This window comes from Carica papaya, chromosome 7 (genome assembly GCF_054855325.1).
Source record: "Carica papaya isolate Zhongbai chromosome 7, ASM5485532v1, whole genome shotgun sequence".
In the NCBI taxonomy this organism is placed as follows: Eukaryota; Viridiplantae; Streptophyta; class Magnoliopsida; order Brassicales; family Caricaceae; genus Carica; species Carica papaya.
In genome coordinates this window covers 27594003-27601839 of record NC_142315.1, presented here as the reverse complement: position 1 = coordinate 27601839, position 7837 = coordinate 27594003, and positions in this window count along the sequence as shown.

Below are 7837 nucleotides of genomic sequence, written 5' to 3'. Positions count from 1 at the left end.
GGCGTTTTCAGGTTTCAGCGTTGGCGTTAAGTTGACGCAACTCTGCTCACCGTTGGATTCACTTACTTTTCCTCTTATTTCCTTTTTCCCACTTTGCTCTTTCACCGTTGGATTCATCCCGGATTCAGGACCAGACACGTGGCGTTCAATCCTTTTTTCCTGTAATTGATTTTTGATTTGTCTAAGGTGTGAGTGCAAGGAAATGAGGCGAAGGTGTGAATCCAAAACAAAATAATAATAATAATAAAAATTAAAAAAAAAGAAGATATTTTTGAAATTGTTTGTATGGAAAAAGCCGCGTTGTCGCTTAATTTCAAAGCAGAATTTAAAAATACAAAAATTAAAAAGAAAAAAAAAATGTGCTTAATTTCAAAGCGAATAGATGCCACATTTTTCGTATATTTAAATAAATGTGGGTCCCACTCCGGGATATGCAAAAGTAAAATTATCAGCCCAAGAATATACAGATTTATATTGGAAATTCTAAGTGATATTAGGCTGTGGTTTGAAATAATTAAATTAAAAATATATAATTTTATTTTTATATAAAAATTTATTAATATTTTTATTTTTTTAATTCGTATATTATATAAATTATTTAATAATTTAAATTTTTAAAAGCTCTATTTTTGTGTTGTTTTGAAAAAATTACCTTTTTGTGCTTTAATTATTCTATAAATATATATTTTTATAAATATTTATAAAACAAAAATTAAAAATATTTTTATGTAATAATTAATTCGAATGACAATTAATGAGTTAATAATTAATATATTATTTAAGAATTTTAAATTAATAAAAAAATAATAAATTACTATTTTTGTGATATTTTTATCATGCTCTCTCATTTTAAAGTGTGGTTTTTTTTTTTTATTTAACACCTAAATATAGACCAAAAATCATCCAATGCTCAAAATAAAATTATGGTAATTTTCAATCCAATTCAAATAAAAAATAATTTTCGCATTTTTTTGAATCTCTATATAGTCAATCAAATATTGTTAATATTGCAGTTTGTGTATACTACGAGATAAAAATATATTTTTAAATTATGCAAAAATACAATTAATTTTACTCAAATTTTACATCTATATTATAAATATATGACTATGTGAAAGTAGCATGATCATCATTAAAACAAACAACTAAAACAAAATGAAAAAAGGGTTTGTAAAATTATTACTATGAGTAACAAATGAAGAAGACAAACAAAAGCATAATCCTTTAGTACTCTATGAGACGAGCCCATTGAGTGTCACAATTGTCCATGGATAAGTATCGAATGAGATTGTTTGGGGTTTCAGCCTCTATAGTGGCACTGATATAAAAATAATGAGTCACACATACATATTAACTTCATAGAGAAGTAGTACTTTTATTATATTTTATATCAAATTGAATGACATATTTCTCTTATTTGTGAGAAGTCATATTGTTCTTTATCTTTAAAATAACAATTGTTAGGCGTGAGAAGAAAAAAATAAGAGAGATGAAAAAAATTGGGGGAGGGGGATAAATTCAAGAACAATTGAAATTAAACTTATTTGAAGTAAAAATAAAAAAAAAAATAACAAATTTATAGGCAAATATATAGTGGAATATGTATGATAAAGTGAAAAAACTGAAAGGAGATGGACAGGTGGACCGCCCAGATCAAAATCTCAAAATGAAGGGTCAAGATATTTTCCGTTTTAAAATTAGTTAGACTGTTGGGGACAGTTGGTGGTCTCAGTAGATTTCAGAGACCACTTTCACTTTTTTCTTATATTTTACTCTCATGCATGTGTAAATATTCCTAATGCTTTCACACAATTAACAAGGTAGAAAATTAAAAGCATTAAAATCCTATTTATACCCAGTTCGGTTTCTTACATGGTATCAGAGCTGTGCTTGTGATAAACACTGATTTCTCTGATTTCTACACTACACTATTACTCTACTACTCAGTGGCAAACCCTAATACATATGTGTTGACACTCTTAAACTCGGATAAGCCTAGAATGCAACTTGTCACAACTACCCTTAATGGCTCCAACAATTTGTATTGGAATCGAGCCATGGTGATTGCGTTGAGAACCAAGGACAAGCTCGCTCTCGTTGATGGCAGACGAAAAAAGCTCAAACCTGATGCAGTAGAATATGAACAGTGACATAAAACAGACAGCATGGTGGTGTCCTAGATCCTAAGCTCGATGAATAAAGAGCTTGCTAGCACCATCTTGTTCACTACATCAGTAAAAAACATGTGGGATAAAATAAAATAAAAGTATGGTGAAAGTAACGGGCCCGTGATGTATCAATTAAAATATGAAATAAGTTCTATCACGCAGTCTAACCTTTATGTCACAACTTATTATACAAAACTTAAAAGACTATGGGATGAGTTAACTCACCTAAGGCCCTTACCTGCTTGCACTTGCCATGCTGCAACACAACACAGTGAAATTGACAATACCGATAACCTGATCCAATTTCTAATAGGTTTTAATGACTCATACGACCATGTCAGAAACCAAATATTGATCATAGAACCTTATCCCCTGTGAACAGAGCTTATTCCATGGTAATTAGTGTTAAAAAACAAAGGAAAGTACACAATATCAACTCACTTGAAGGGACGCCCGCTGGATTTTATACCAACCTGAAAGACAATCTAAAATTTTCAAACCGAAAAAAGGAAAAAGACAACAGAACATGCACTTATTGTAAAAACACAGGGCATACAAAGGACAAATACTTCAAGCTTCAGTGCTACCTAGAATGATTTATAGAGCTCAAAGGGAAAAGGAACAAAAAAAAAAGCCAATGCAATAGCAAACAGTACCCTCGATGACACTAAAGCGGAAGCATCCAACACATATTGGGGCACAGAAATGGCCACACTCATACAACAAGATATTAACAAATACATGAAAAACCAAAGAGCAAACACAGTAGAGTCGGCAAGATGCATGGGCTACTCTGGCCCCACTAGTAAGCAACCTAAATGTTATTTTTTACATGCCTCTAATGATATAGGAACTTGGGTAATAGATACAGGTGTTATATCACACATATGTCATGATTTTAAAATGCTTTCAAAACACATAAAACTAGAACCTACAGTACTTGCCTCTCTACCAGACAGAACCAGGAGTCATTCAACCCACAAAAGAACCATAAAACTGTGTGATAATCTAATTTTGTAGGATGTCCTCTATATACCAAAATTCACTTATAACTTTATTTATGTCAGAAAGCTAACCCAAGCTTCAAATACTTATATTTCATTTCATCCCAACCATTATTTTGCGCAGAATTTGATAACTAACAAAATATTGAGGAAGAGAACAATAATGAAGGGCTTGTACACCCTGAGTGAAGACATAGACTCTAACAAAGCATGCATCAGCCACACCCAAAAAAATAACCTATAACTATGGCACAAAAGACTCAGCCACACATCCACAAAAAATTGATTCACATCCCCAATATAAAGTTATCAAACAATACAGCTTCACATGATTGTGAAATATGCCATTTGACAAAACAACAATGCTTGTCTTTCCTTAAAAGTTCCATCAATACTAATGACATTTTTCGTTGGATACATGTTGACCTTTGGGGACCATACCTGGTCAATTGTATCTTTAGTGTATTCTATTTTTTAACCATAGTTGATGATTTTTCAAGAGCTACTTGAACTTATTTATTAAAAGAGAAAAACGAGTGTACCAAATATCTTAAAATGCTTTTGTAATTTAATACAAAACCAATTTTAAAAAATAATCAAAACAGTTATGACAGACAATGACATTGAATTTATAAACACCTCATGCAAAAATATTTTTAAAGAAAGGAAAATTATGCATTAAAAAACCTGTACATACACACCACAACATAATGGTGTGGTGGAAAAGAAACATAAACACCTACAACAAATTGCTAGGGCATTGATGTTTAAATCAAAATTACTAAAAAAGTTTTGGGACGAAGCTATACTCATAGCCACACACATAATAAACGTTTTGCCAAGTTTTGTTTTAAAGTGAAATCTCCTTATGAAATTTTGTACAAAAAACAGCCAGATTACTCAAACTTAAAAGTTTTCGATTGCTTATGTTTTGTTACAAATATTAACCCCCAAAAAGACAAGTTTGAACCCAGGGCTTTAAAATGTATTTTCTTAGGGTATGCACTCGATGCTAAGGCTTACAAATTATATGATATAATAAACAGAAAAATGATTTTGTTAAGGGATGTCATATGCCATGAACGTATTCACCCATACCAAACACAACACCCTAAACCAGATTATCATGACATACTAATACCAATACCAAGCATCGACACAACAAACATACCCGAAAACTAGTTACAAAGTAGAGAAGAAATTTTATTACAAAACATCATCCCCTAAGAGTCTGAAACAAGGAGGAGCACTAGGGTGAGAAGCAGGCCCACCTGGATGGAAGACTTTATTGCCCATGTCACTGAATAACTTGTACTCGAACCTCCTTTCCTCATGTCCACCTCACCTGCATACAATCATGGCTATGTTAATTTCATTGCACAAGTGTCTATTACAAAGGAACCAACATCATACAAGAATGCTAAAGAAGACAACAAGTGGGTTGAGGCCATGTAAACCGAGCTATCCGCACTAGAAGACAATAACACTTGGGAACTAACTGCACTACCAAAAGGGAAGAAAGCAATTGACTCAAAATGAGTGTATAGAATAAAATACAATACCAATGGATCAGTTAAAAAATACAAAGCAAGATTCGTCATTAAGGATTACAATCAAGAGTTTGGCATAGACTATCATGATAGCTTATCACTAGTGGCTAAAATAGTCACAGTTTGACTACTTTTGGCCGTGGCAGCCGTAAACAACTGGCCAGTGTATCAGTTAGATATCAATAATACATACCTACATGGATTTTAAAAAAGAAGTTATACCTAAAACCCCCATAGGGCTACTTCAAGGCTAGTGAAAGGCAAGTCTACTATTTAACCAAGAGAATGTATAGCTTGAAATAAGCGGGTCGCTAATAGAACAAAGAGCTTACTTTAAAGCTTCAATCCATCAGCTTCACCAAGTCAGAAGCCGACCACTGTCTATTCACAAAAAGAATAAAAGAAAATTATGGTGTAGTTGTAGTATATGTGGATGACTTACTTGTTACAGGTCCTAACGACGAAGAGATTTGTAAAGTCAAAAGCGCTCTAGATGAAGCCTTCACGGTCAAGGACCTCGGTCAAGCAAGATACTTCCTTGAAGTCGAGATAGTCAGGTCAAAAGAAGGGATCTACATTAGCTAGAGGAAATATATCAAAGAGATTTTACAAGATACAAGGATGTAGGACACAAAAGGAAGCCACTTTCCTCTGCCTTCCGGACTAAAACTAAATGGAGAAATCTTACCAGATCCGGAGAGGTATAAACGTCTAATCGGCCGCTTGCTCTACCTCAACTTTACCAAACTCGGCATAACATACTCTACCCAACATCTCAGTCAGTTCATGCAACAACCCAGATGGTTGCATCTCGACACCGCATTACATGTCGCCAGGTACTTAAAGCAATATCCAGAACAAGACATCTTCTTTCCGAGAAGGAATGACCTTAAAGTTCAAGTCTTTTGTGACTCAGACTAGGTATTGTGTCTGATGACCCACAAATCCCTCAGGGGCTTCTGCGTCTTCCCCAGGCCAATACTAATCTCCTAGAAAATAAATAAACAAACTACGGTGAGCAAGTCTTTCGCATAAGCTGAGTACATAAGTATGTCATCCATAGTATGTGAAGTTTAGTGGATAACTTATCTCATTCGAGATTTTTAAATAGTACCTCATTTACCCGTAATACTGAACTGCGACAATAAAACTGCTGAGCATATCGAAGCAAATCCGATCTTTTATGAACGAACGAAGCACATCGACATCGATTGTCACATAGTTTGTAACCAGGTACAAAAGGGTTTCGTCAAAACAAAACACGTCACCTCGAAAGAATAACATGACGATCTGCTCACGAAACCTTTAGGGACCTCAGTACATCACCAACTTCTGTTCAAGATGAAGCATTTGCAACAAGAACATACAAAGGGTTAAAGAAGTGGTGAGGAACTTGAAGAGTCAAAAGTGAACAGGCTTCATCTTAAGGAGCGGGTGAAAAAAATTAAGAGTGAAAAAACTGAAAGGAGATGGACAGGTGGATCACCCAGATCAAAACCCTAAAATGAAGGGTCAAGATATTTTCTATTTTAAAATTAGTTAGACTGTTGGGAACAACTGGTGGTCTTAATAGATTCCATAGACCACCTTTCTTTTTTTCTCTTTTACTCTCCTGCATGTATAAATATTCCCAATGTCTTCACACAATTAACAAGGTAGAAAATTAAGAGTATTAAAATCCTATTTACACCCAGTTGGGTTTCTTACATAAAGTATTGTTTAGAGTTTTAGAGTTATATTTCTTTTTATCAATAAAATATAGTATTTGGTAATTTTTTTTTTGATATTTCGAGAGAGCCTTTAAGAGATGTAGGAAAATTTATTTTCTTCTTGTCCTAAAAAAATGCATTATTAAGGAGGAATTAAAAAAGACATGACAAAGACTCGTCTGTTTTTTTTTTTGTTGATTATACATTAAAGAACACTCGAGAAAACAAAAGAGTTAAAAAATTTGGAATCATGAGTGTAAGTGGACCAATCTCGAAAATTAGAGACTTTCATTTTGGAGATTTGAAATTGTAACAGCCCCAGAAAAATTTAATATTGGAAAGGCATATATATAGATAAATAATCTGAATTTGCGGAAGCGTATTAAACAATGCAATTAACATCCCTTACGCAATTAACATCCCTTACGCAATTAACATCCCTTATTCAACAAATGAGGGAATAAACTAATTAAAATAAATGCTCGAAAGTAAGAACTACAATTATAACTATAGAATCTTTAGGCGTCCCCTTCGCCGTCTTCCTGCGGAACGGGCTCGGGAACCACATCTTCCTGATCTGAAATGGTTAAGTAAGGAGTGAGCTACACTAGCCCAGTAAAGACATCACTCTACCTCACTGCCACAGGAGTAAGGGTGGGTAGAAAATAAAAACGACAAATGGAGCATAATTTGTAATAAACCCATTTGTTCATAAAAACGTTTACTTTCCATTTACCTGGGTGAGATCCATAAAACAATACACAAGCAACACATTATCATCATCACGTTATCACATAGACTTTATAATACAACATTTATCACACGTTTGCATTTCAATCTTTAAACAGCATAATTCCTTTTTACCAGCCTACTAGTATCCATGGGGATTCATAGGGGTCCCGCTACCCGTGAACCCTTAACATTTATAACCTGATTCCAGGGCCGTCCCCATACCCCGTCCGGTATGGGTGCCAAAACCACGAACCTCAATACCCCGTCCGGTATGAGGGTGAAACGGGCCGTCCCCATACCCCGTCCGGTATGGGCGCCAAAACACATAAGGTCTTCATACCTCGTCCGGTATGAGAGACCACGTTCCCGGTAGGGTTCCCTATGGACCCGGTCCGTCCACCATCTCCCAAGATACCTAGTCAGGCTGTCCACATTATCCGTTTGCCAATTCACATAACCTTTTATCCCTTTTTCTTTAGTCACTATCATCAAGTCACACACAAACATGCAAACCAGTAGTTCACGCCAACAAGACAACACACAACATCGGGTTCTCAGTCATTCAGTCCATAATCAATGAAACAGTGATACATGCATGCGAAACTATGAAATAAAAATATCAGACATCATACTGCATTTAAAACTGTAAAATAGAACAAACAACAACTGACCGA